General features: G+C 44.7%; 1 long non-coding RNA gene across 1 annotated transcript; it reads right to left on the bottom strand.

Annotated features, from left to right (window-relative positions):
* Positions 1-1,462: 1,462 nt before the first annotated feature.
* LOC122215400 lies at positions 1,463-8,681 on the bottom strand. The gene is made up of 3 exons (XR_006200356.1): positions 8,542-8,681; positions 2,417-2,541; positions 1,463-1,529 (listed from the first exon to the last, which is right to left on the bottom strand). It is a non-coding gene; the product is annotated as an uncharacterized LOC122215400 (long non-coding RNA).
* Between the last annotated feature and the right edge of the window lie 3,322 nt (positions 8,682-12,003).

The raw sequence follows: 12,003 nt of genomic DNA, 5'->3' as shown, positions 1-12,003 counted from the left end.
AACAGTAAGGCAGTTTTAATGTTTTGGCAAACATTTTAAAGGTCACGGAACGATTGGAATTTTTACCACTGATTATTAATATCGTTTTGCACAGTTTCAGCCTGTAAAGTCATTTTTATAGTCCCACATTACTCTGCAAAGTGAAGCCTGCCCGTACAATTTGCTTGTTGAAGAATCGGTGGAAAATTAGAGAGGAAAAAAAAAAATACACATAACCCCACTCCTTTATTTTCAGTCTTTTAAATACGCTTTATTTGATTTTTTTTTTACATTTATTTATTTTTTTGAGAGACATAAAGAGACAGAGCACATGTTGGGGAGGGGCAGAGAGAGGAGACACAGAATCTGAAGCAGGCTGCAGGCTCTGAGCTGTCAGCACAGAGCCCGACACGGGGCTCGAACCCACAAATAGCGAGACCATGACCTGAGCCAAATTTGGGCACTTAACTGACTGAGCCACCCAGGTACCTCTTAATATGCTTTATTTTTAGAGCAGTTTTAGATTTATAGCAAAATTCGGCAGAAGGTACAGAGAGTTCCCATAGAGCCCCTCCTGCCCCCACGCACCCAGAGCCTCCCCCACCCCCCACATCAGCACCCCACACCAGAGTGGTACATCTATGGCAACCAATGAACCCACATGGACACATCATTGTCACCCGAAGTGCATGGTTTACACCAGGGTTCACTCTTGGTGTTGTGCACCCTATATATTTTGACAAACGTATAAGGACATGTATCCACCATTAGAGTATCATGCAGATAGTTTCACTGCCCTAAAAATCCTCAGCGCTCTGCCTGTTCATCACTCTCTCCCCTAACCCCTGGGAACCATTGATATTTTTAATGTCCCCATAGTTTTGCCATTTCCTGTTTTTTTTTTTTTTTCCCTTTTGGTTGATTTCAGAAGTACAGCCATTAGGTCATCAGCCTCCAGTGGTAGTCAGTGTGTCAAATCTAGCCCACAGATCAGTTTGCTTTGGCCAGCACGCTTGTTTAAGTGTATTTTATTTTTAGTGGAACCAATAAAACAGTTTGCATATAAGTATGAATTTCCTATTTTTCTTGAAGAACCGGGAAATAAGGGTTCATGTTCCCACATGCTGGCAGGAAGCTGGACATCAGTGACCACTGTCCCTTTAGAGGGCCATTTCCATGTCCCTATAAGCATTTGAGTTCGGATATCCTGGATATGATGATCGAATGATTTTTAAAGAAAGAAGTGCCACACTCTTATCTGTAATACCAGAGAAAAATTTTAAGACCCGTAAATAACTCAGTTTAATAAATTGAAAAAAAGTTGAATAAACTTTGATGTATCCACTCAATAAATTATGATACAGACAAAAGCAATTGTTAATAAGGTCTGTATCTTAACATGGAAAATTGATATTAAACCAATCAGCACATTTCATTATCCTTGTGTTAGGCAGCTTCCAGAATGGCTGTCATGATCTCATCTCTTGATATTCACTCCTTGGTGTAATTCCTTCCTCGTGAGAGTGAGCTAGCTCCTAATTTACTTGTTCCTAAATGAATAAAATATGGCAAAAGTGATGGAATATTACTTCCAAGACTGGGATTGAAAACTGAATTCCATCTCTCTGTTCTTTGTCTCTCTCTCTCTCTCTCCCTCTCTCTCCCTCTCTCTCCCTCTCTCTCCCTCTCTCTCCCTCTCTCTCCCTCTCCCTCTCTCTCTCTCTCTCTCATTTGCTCTTTCTGATAAAGCCAGAGAGACACATGTGGCAAAGAGCAGACAATGGCCTCTGTCCAACAGCCAAGGAAGAACTAAGGCCCTCAATCCCAATATACCATATTCTGCCCACACCCCTGAGTGAATTTGGAAGCGGATCTGGCCCCAGTTGAACCTTGAGACAACTGGCCAACACCTTGGCTGCAGCCCGTTGGAGACTCTGGAGTTGGAGGACTTGGTTAAGCCATGCTTGGATCCCACTGAGACTTTGAAGTACTAAATGAATGTTTGGTTTTTTTTTTTTTTTCTGCTAAGCTTTCAGGCATAATTTGTTACACAGCAATAGGTAGCTAATACACCCCTGGTAACAACAGTTGGTTCAGAAGTATGCACGTGAGCAGTTCTAGGCAATTGTAGGCAGACTCTTAGTTTTTCTTCGCTTGCTTGGAGATGAGAGGGGAGAGAGACAGAGACAGAGACAGAGAGACACTATGTGTTCTGGGGCTATTGCTATCATTTTGAGACTCAGTGGAGAAACCCTTGTCTAAAAGAAATCTAGCACAAATCAGAAAGCAAAGCTGAGAGGTGACGAGATATCAGGCTCTGGTGACATCATCGAACACCTTCATCCCACGGTGACTGAGGCCAGCCCTCTACGCATAAGCCATAGACTCCCTTTTTTCTTAAGCCTGTTTCTATGTTTAATAACCGAAAGAGTCTGACCTGATACAGATCGTAATAAGCTCATGACCAGAACCTCAGCTGTCCGGAGGAGGAGGACTTGTGACCCTGGAGCGGGCAATTCCCATTTTGTTTCAACTGACCCTCTTTGCAGTGTCTGTTTACAGCTTTACGGGAGTGAGGAAGAGGCATTTGTGAGTTTGTGAGCACAGGTTAAAGAAAGTAATTGGAAACTAAGTAAGCACAAAAACATCTTCAATCAAAGAAACATTTTGTAAGCTGAAATATTGTTCATTTTTATGATGGTGCCTGTATATCTTCATATACAAAACTTCAGTATCATTAGGAAGTGTCACACAAAATAACAAACACACCTTTTTCAATCTGGTTATAAATATGCGGAATGGAGTTTACTTCACCCAAGCATTACACGCTTCCAACTGATAATATATCAATAAAAGCTCTCACTCCGAGACGTCATTAAAGCCACATTTGTTCATTTCTATTTATTATGAGGGGAAAAAACCAAAAATGAAAAAAGTGGATTTGAGTCATATTTCCTGTGAGTTCATCATTTGCTGGCATATAACACTTGTGAATTTTATTCAATTCATTTAAAATGATTTCTAACATGCAGCCAGAAAGTTAAGAGCAGCAAAGAATTCAAACTGATCAGCAGGCATCTGAGATTTCTCAGGAGACAGATTTAGAATCACAGCGAAGGTATGTTTTCCTTAAGGAACTGTGTCTTAGAGAAATTATCTCTAATGAACCGGAATTTTCCCTAATAAATTCAGCTTATTTGTGCTTTGGAATCAGTAGACTCAAGTGACCTTCTTAAGATAGGTGTGTTGTTTCTTTCTTTCTTAAGAATAGGTCAGATATAGGCCACGATCTATGATGTTCATTTCAGACGCCTTCAGAATTCATTCTTTTTTTTTTTTTTCTTTCTTATTTATTTTGCAACTATGTGTGATTACAAAGAAGTCAGCTGGGCTAAAGTGATGGGAACTGATGTAAGTCTTCTCCCAGAATCTGAACAAAACCTTTCAGATTCTGAGAATACCCAGATAGTTTTCAGAAGAATTAGGAAAAAAAAAAACAAAAAAAAAGAAATTCCAATCATACCTAAAGCAAAACAAGGTGAAAAAAGGCATGTGCCTTCGTAACAATTCCCCCATTGTCCTTGGGAGTTGAGATGCTATAAAAACCATTTTCTTTGTAATGATTCTGCCGATTTGAAGTTAGCCTTGTGGGAATCAGGTATCTTAGAAGATAACCCTGTGGGCCTATAATTTTAGCGAAACCGCACAGAGGGTTGCAGACCTGGGGATTAGTAGCAGATCCTGTCAACAACTCAACCTGAATGAATCTGACCACAACAATAGCGGGTAACGTTCTTCGCGAACGCCTGATGTTCATGTGAGCCTTTGTGGACCCAGCCACTCGTGCTCCGTTTCTTGCCCCTCCTCCAGAAGGTTGGAAAGCTCCATAGCATAACTCCCAGATTTTCTTGTAGTTGGGACTCTGTGTGAGAGTTAGGTACTGTTCATCGGTTGTCCTAGGGGAGTCTGGAAGGTAGGAGTGACCATGAGGTCTGGGACTCTGATACCTGACAAGTAAGCACTGCGTGGTGATCCCCTGGCGGCCTGTTGCCCTGTTCCAGCGTCTGGTTGCTAGGTGGCAGGGCTAATAGTGGAGGCTGTCCTAGCCCCAAAACCAATGCTGTGACCTTCAGACCAATAGTTCTTTCTCCAAGCCTTCCAACGATTTGATGGGCAACTCCTAAGTCCCTTGCATAAGGCTTCCATTCCGAACCCTCCTCGTGTCCATGTTCTTGCCCCATAAATGGGCCAACACGGCGACCAATACATCCTGTGGGGACCCAGGACTGTCCCAGTTTTAACACTAAAACTCCTGTAATCCTGGGAAACCCCTTAGGCTCTGGAAAACCAGAATGGTTGGTCACCCTCACATGTAGCCGCCCTGGGTGGGACTTTCTGTCTACCCCCACCCTTGCCTGTGAGCTGACCGTGTAGCTGGCTTTGCCAATGGGATGCTAGCAAACGTTACCCAAGATGTTCTTTTGCTCTTCTGCCCGGGGAGTGGCCTGGGTCGTCCTGCTGGCGAATGACACATTTGACCGAGATGCACCGGCCAACAGCACCAAGACATGGACTGAGCCTATCATGGCCAAGAGAACCGCTCAGCCAAGCTAAGCCCGAATCTCTGATCCACAGACCCATGACTTAAATAAATGCTCTTTGTCTCAAGCCAATGTATGTGTTTCGACATTATCATAATAACGGAGAGCATACCTAATACCCAAATTAACTCATTTCATGCTTGAAATAGCTCTAGTGAGTTCTATTTCCTGCCTCGAATCTTCACTGATGTAGAACCTTATGCACATTTGCTCTTTCAAATGTCAGAACCACCTGACGGGTAGGTGTGATTACTGCTCCCATTTTACGGATGGCGGTCGTAGATGGTGAGTGCATCATCCAAGTCCACACAACTGGCAAATGTCAGAGCCGGGAAGCAATCTGGATCTGCTGGACGTCAAAACCCACATTCCTGACTGTCAGACCACACTGACAGGCAAACTAAATCATATCTAGAGGGGGGAAAAATGCAAGCATGTTTCTGCTGGGAAGATTCCAGAAGAAGCCAGGTTTCCAAGGTCCACATGGGATGGGGGCTATAAAGGAGTGCAGGTTTCATGCAGAGAATCTGAAGCTCTTGCATATTCCAGAGCTGGATTCTTCGAGCGTTGTGCAATCTCGTCATCTAACATGATTGGATCTGGCCCTATCTTCAGATTGACTCACTTCTTCCACAACAACGTGTTAAATGACCATCTCAAATAATAGCCCACTCGTCTTCGCAAAGGGAATACACCTCACTCAGGCCCTTCTTTGATTTATAACCTAGTCTCCTAACACGTGGACCCAACAAACGGGAGATCGCTGACTAGCTGGAACAATGAACTTGTTAGTTAACAGAATTAACCGTGTGTTGTTTAACCGTGATGACAGTAATAAAGCAGAAGATGTGGAGCCGATATAGTCACAACTGAATCGTAATGGATGAGATATTTACAGCAAAGCTGTTAAAACATTGAATAAAATATGGGAAGAGCAAAAGCAGATGTGTTTTTATTCTTCTGAGTTGAAGCTTGTAAGGTAAAAAGATAGTTTAAGTAATAATCACAGGTTCTGATTCACAATGCATTAATAAATATTCATGTGGTACCAGCCGCTGAAACTTTCCAGATACAGAAATAAAGTGAGGAAGCCTGTTCTTGCCTTACACTTTGCTAAGTTTAGATTTCCAGACACACATGTCAATATCTCCATTAGCTTCTTGTAAAAGTTCTCTTACTTTCTGCAGCCTTCCAAGTCTTGCTGGTGAAACACTTATCTGTCCTTCCCCCCGCCCCGAAGTCACAGTATTTCCCCCACTCAAACCAGAAGAAAGTAGAAAGAGGCGATGGTCTATTAATAAAGAAGAGACCTATAATTTAAGTAGAAGATTGAGGTGGAAGGAAATGAGCATTTCTCCTTTGAATTAGGCACAGGTAAATGAGCTTCATATCCCTCTGGAAATCCGCAATCCCAAATGAATCTGAGCGACGGGGGTGCTTGGCTTTTGCAAGATCAAGCAAAATGCATTTGTGTGCTTTAACACCCCTTTTGTTATTATCTTGCCTTTGTTTTCAAAGGTCAGGGGAGTTTTCGAGAGCACAGATCCGAAACAATTTGGGAAGCATAATCTGGGGGCCTGAGTGTATCGGGATCCCGCATCCAGACTGTTTGCCTGCATCTCGGCAAGAAAGACAGAGGCTTGGCACGCACCTAGCTTGGATGTTAGGTGGGGAGGAAGGGAGAAAGAGTGGCCAGGCTGTGTCGCAGAGGCTCAGACACCTCCCACTGGGGCGGCCACAGCCCTCCCCGTGTGAATGCCGTGTTTGGATCTCGGAGGCTCCTTGATGGATGACCAAGAGCACGGCAGTTGGTAGCACGACGGGGCTTGTTGAGGTTGCTATGACATCCTTTGTTCCCCACTGTCCTGCTTTTATTGGTGTGTGTATATACCTTGGCTGGTATGTAGAACCACAGGCCTTTGTGTTGCGTTTTCGCTTTCCCTCTGCTTTATTAATACCCGTGTCTTTTTGTCTCCTCGCTCGTCACTGCATCTTCTGCCTGGATTTTCATGGAATCTTCCGTTTGGGCTCCATTCTTTGGTTTCCCTCAAATTATCTCTGTTGGCTCCAAATTCCGTTGTTGCTTTCCACCTCTCTTCCCCACTCTGGTTTTTTGTTTTTTTTCCTTTCAACGAATGCCAACCCCACAGACTCGCATCGTGTTTTTCATTTCCTGGCTGGGTTGTGTCTTCTCCGGAAATCTGCATGTGATGTTCTGGGCACTTGTCTGTGGTCTGGAGTCGTGGGACGCGAGAAGTCGGGGAGGGTGGCTTCCTTTACTCAGGCTGAGGCCGGATGGGGAAGCTTCCACTTACCAAAGCTCCTTCCCTCCCCCAACCAAGGGACGATCGTTCCCTGGGAACTTTCCCTGGGCACAAATCCCAGAGCAAGCAGACCTCTCAGGGGTTGAGAGGCCCCGACCAGTTCCATTCTGGGGGATCCCAATAAAAACATACCAGAAAGGAGAATGATACAAATTGCGATATATTTTAAATATGTATGCTTAGCAAAGGAACACTCCTTGCACAAATCTAAGGCTGTACCATTGTGTCACTGGAAGATTTAGAAACCGTGTTGACTCGGCACGTGCACTATCGATAGCCTTGCAGGCAAGAGTCACTAACCAAATCCAACCACACAAGATGATACCTTAGAAGGCATGCGATATTCAAAAGCTCATGTCACTTGGTTTATTGCCTAAGTCCTGAAGGAGTTGGTTGGTTCCCTGATCACATCCTGGTTCTCTCCTTTCTCTGTGCATGATTAACAAGGCATTTGTTCTCAATGGGGGAAAAATGTAAGTTCTAGAAGGCATCCCCCCTCCCCCCATGTAACTTTAGCAGAGGAATTAATTATTACTATGTAATCATCTCTTTGGGAAGACTATTTAGAACATGCTTCTTGTCTCTTTTCCCTTCAGTTTTTTTTTTTCTTTAAAATTGGACAGCCTAAATGTTAACTTTACTGAACATACTGTAACACTTAACCCAGGTAAAAAATGACTGCTTGCCAATGACTTTTACATCTATATTAAGACCATGCTGGTTATGCAGTGTGGTTAAATATAATCTCTTCAGAGAGCGTGGTGGGTCCAGGCGTCAATGATATGCTTCCTTTGAAAACACAAGGATTTTGAACAGTGAGTCAGGTAGGGCTACTTAGAAATTTGTGCAAATAAGAAAAGTATAGCTATTTTTTTTTTAGGCATCAGTCTGTATAACTTTACTCTGTGTGGGATTTTTTGTTCATTGGCTCAGAAAGATTTTTGGCTCTCAGTGGGGCTTTGCTTTTTTCCCTGCGTAATTGGTAAGTGAAAGAACCAGCCTCTAATGAGTAAATGACACATCTCCTACATTGAATAAATAAGTGGTTCAATACTGTTGGCGTAACCTGGGCTGTGATTTTTATCCCAGTTTAAATCCTTAGCATACTCTGGTCCTAGGACCTCATTCTCTCTTTTTTTTAAGTTTATTTATTTATTTTGAGAGAAAGAGAAAGAGAGGGAGAGAGCGCGCGCGCAAATAGGGGAGGGGCAGAGACAGAGGGAGAGAAAGAGAATCCCAAGAAGGCTTCTCATTGTCAGTGCAGAGCCTGATGCGGGGCTCGAACTTAAGAACCATGAGATCACGACCTGAGCCAAAGTCGAACGCTCAACTGACTGAGCCACCCAGGAGCCCCAGGACCTCATTCTTGAGGTAAGGCTCTTTATGAATGACAAGTATTTACAGAAAAGGAAGCATCTGGCTGAGTCTGGGCCTTCTTCCTTTTGCGCAGCACGTCTGAATTCAGGCTGTGTAACGGGCTCTAATCCCGTGGTCCAGCAATCGGACCGTCCTCCCTCTGCTTTCCCGAGAATTAATTTCTCGTTATAAATAAATATGTTCTGCACCAAGGGCTGAGCATAGCAATGCTGAGCACATTTCCTAACAGATATTTCAAGGATACAGAGGAGTGCTTGCACCTTCCCAAAAGCAAGACGAGGGACATTCACAGCAGGTGGAGGAAAGGTCCTTTTGGCAGGCAGAGAGGATGCGAAGGTTCTGCTGGATGAGGCTTTCCTGGCCGAGCCTGCCTGTGTAGCTCAGGTTAACGCACACACATCTTCTGCTCAAAACTGGGCCCACGGCTCTGACAATGAACTGACAACCTGGCCAATCAGATCCAAGTCGGCCATGTTGCCAGGGTAACCAATACACAGAACTAATACACAAAACCAGAATGATCACAGTGGGGGAAAAGCATACAAAATGCATTATTTTTACGCCTAGAGAGAAAGGAAGGAAAACAACCACATAGGTTTGACCATAGGTAGCGAGAACCGGTGCCTGTTTATCTCTTAAGTACGCCCCACCCATTGATTTAGGACCCTGTGCACAATGTGTATGTTTCCATATATGCACATGTCTATATTGATAGAAGATATAGTCCTCGCTTCTGGGACAGAGTGAATCTAGTGTGGAAGCATGATGGCAGCTTATGGTTTGAGGTAGAAAGATCTGAAGGTGCAGGGCAAAATTTAGCATCTGTCGTGTTTTCTGACCAACTCCTGGTTCTGCAGGATTCTTCTGGGCTCACTGAACTCCGTGAATGGTCCCTCGTTTCAGTATGTAAATGATGCTGCCGACTGACTAAAAAACACCCCGAGCTCTTACCAGGGGTAACTATTTCTGGTTGCACTGGGCCTCCCACTTTATCAGGCATCCCCCTATCGTAGATGCCCGAGTGATCTTTTGAAAAATGCAAGTCCCATGCAGTCCTTCCCTGGTCTCCAGTCGTAGCGAGCAGTGTTCCTACCGTGGTCCTCAAGGTCCCCCTGCACCTGCCCCTCCCAACCCTGAGCCCTTTTCTTATGCTTTCCCCTGCAGACCGGCATCCCTCCTCTTCTTTTCTGAGCATGCCTTTCTTTTTTGAAGGTTTGTTTATTTATTCAGAGAGAGAGAGAGAGAGAGAGAGACACTGGGGGAGGGGCAGAGAGAGAGAGGAGGAGGGAGAGAGAGAGAACTCCAAGCAGGCCCTGCACTGTCAGCACAGAACCTGACATGGGGCTCGAACGAAGGAGCCGTGAGATCCCGACCTGATCCGAAACCAAGAGTCAGATGCTTAACCGACTGAGCCATCCAGGTGCCCCTGGACTTTATTTCTTTCACAGACCTTATGTCCTCCTGAAGTATAGTCCCCCTTCCTCTCTCTGTGGTAAACTCCCAGAAGTCATTGTGCACATCTTGTTTCCTGCTCTATTCCCAGAGTATAAGGCAGTATCTTAAACCAAAGAGGTGCTCGATAATAATTTATTGAATATAAATCTCAATCAGAAAATGCAGGGAATGTGGTAAGCTGCAGATGAGAAGGCTGAGGGTTCAGGTACCGTACTCAACTGGTCATTTAACAAGTGTTTATTGAGCATCTGTTACGTGCCAGGCTCTGTTCTAACAGTGGCAACGAAGGCATGGGAGCGAGACCAACAAGGGCTCACCCATGGGAGTGAGCCCCACAAGACCAACATCTGTTGCATGTTGAGTTTTAGTGTTGCCAAGAACGGCGCTCAACACCTGTGTGGTCAGTCCCACACCCCAAAAAAAAACACAGGCGACAAGTAAATTATTAATTTTGCTGCTTTCTCACGAGGACATATTTCAGAGCAGTGAAATAAATGGCCCAGGTTCACATAGCCGGTGAGCAGGAGCATGGAGACTCCTCTCAGGCAGTCGGATTCCCTGCCCCCCACCCCTCCTGAACTGCTCCATGATGCATCAGTTGAAGAAAACGTATTCTCATTTATTTATTTTATTTTTTTAATGTTTATTTATTTTTGGGACAGAGAGAGACAGAGCATGAACGGGGGAGGGGCAGAGAGAGAGGGAGACACAGAATCGGAAGCAGGCTCCAGGCTCTGAGCCGTCAGCCCAGAGCCCGACGCGGGGCTCGAACTCACGGACCGCGAGATCGTGACCTGAGCCGAAGTCGGACGCTCAACCGACTGAGCCACCCAGGCGCCCCAACGTATTCTCATTTAATGCTGGCCAGAAGTTCGGGTGGTGGGTACTGTAATCAGCTCCATAATCCTGATGAGGAAATGAAGTGCAGAGAAGTTAAAGCGTTCCACACAGGCACACAGCCCACAGGTTTGTGGGCAGATGCAGTGGGGTGTGCTTTTGAACTGAGTTCGGATCCCAGGGCTCTCGACTGCTACAGCGTGTAAGTATCAGCGGTCATTCTGAAGCAGCGAGTCAGATGTTTCCACTATCCTGATGTGACCTCCCGGCTTCCTGGCGTTTCTTGATTTCTCATTCATTTTAATATTCTCCACATGGCAGGCTGTGTGCTTCAGGATGACACCTGAGAGTTTGGCGAGCTCCATGGCTTAAATCACTCCTTCTCTGTCTCCCCTGAGATAGACATCTGTTATATTGCTTGCCCCAAGTCCAGTCCTCAGATTTCCTTCTGGGGACTCTGCTGTCCCGCATCTCAGTCCATAAAGTCTGGAGAGGTATGAGTCCTCTTTCTGCTCCGGGTGTGACAAGTGATCCCAGGGTGGCCAATGATAGTGATGCCAGGCACTTTAATGAGGCCTTTTGGGAGCCAAAAGCCACCTTTTCACCAGGACCACAAAATCCATAGATGGAAGCCTGGTGCTTTGTTACTCCGAGGGGAAAGTCAGCCAGACAATAAAGCCAGCGTTAATGGAAACAGAGATGAGAAATCAAGAGAGAAAAAGTCTTGATGAGATCTTGAAATTGCTGGATCTAGCCTTACCTGAAGGTAGATGATATGCCACTTAAACTTCTATGGTATGTAAAAAAAAAAAAAAAAAAAAATGAAGGCTCCTGTTTGCTTAAGTGAGATTAAATTAGGTTTGTGACACTTTCCGCCCAAGTTCTCCAAAGTGAAACATCTCCTTCAGGCAAAACTCCCTTGTGTTCCGGAAAAATTTCCATCAGAAACTGGATTGGCTCCTAATGGTATTTCAAACTAAGGTGTGAATCACTGGGAGTACTGAGTCACCATTGGTATGTTTTGGAGATTAATTCAATATTTGAAAGCAGCTGGAGGGTGACTGGCAGTAGGTGCTTAAAAACTGCTCTGGGCCTTTACCTAAACTGTGCACTTTCTTTTTTTTAAGTCCTGGAAAATATGTACTTGGCCAGTTGCACATACATTTCTAATTTGTGGGGTATAAAAAGATATTTCATGTGAGAAGGAGTTCTCATCATCCTTTCTTGCCTATTTGGTTTATTTAGCATGGCTTTGAAGTACAAAATTCCAAGAGTTTTACTGTTTTCATAACCTTCTTCCCTCTTGCCTCCTCCCCTGTCACACTTCCCCCTCCTGTCCCCACCCGTCAGGGGGATCCGCCAGGTGGATCTCTGGCTTTTAAAGACTGCACACTCTTCTCCATGGGAAGGAAGGGCGTGACTCACGCCTG

Source organism: Panthera leo, chromosome A3, assembly GCF_018350215.1.
Source record: "Panthera leo isolate Ple1 chromosome A3, P.leo_Ple1_pat1.1, whole genome shotgun sequence".
NCBI classification, from domain to species: Eukaryota; Metazoa; Chordata; class Mammalia; order Carnivora; family Felidae; genus Panthera; species Panthera leo.
Note: the sequence above shows the minus strand (reverse complement) of the source record. Positions and strands in the feature narration are given on the sequence as shown.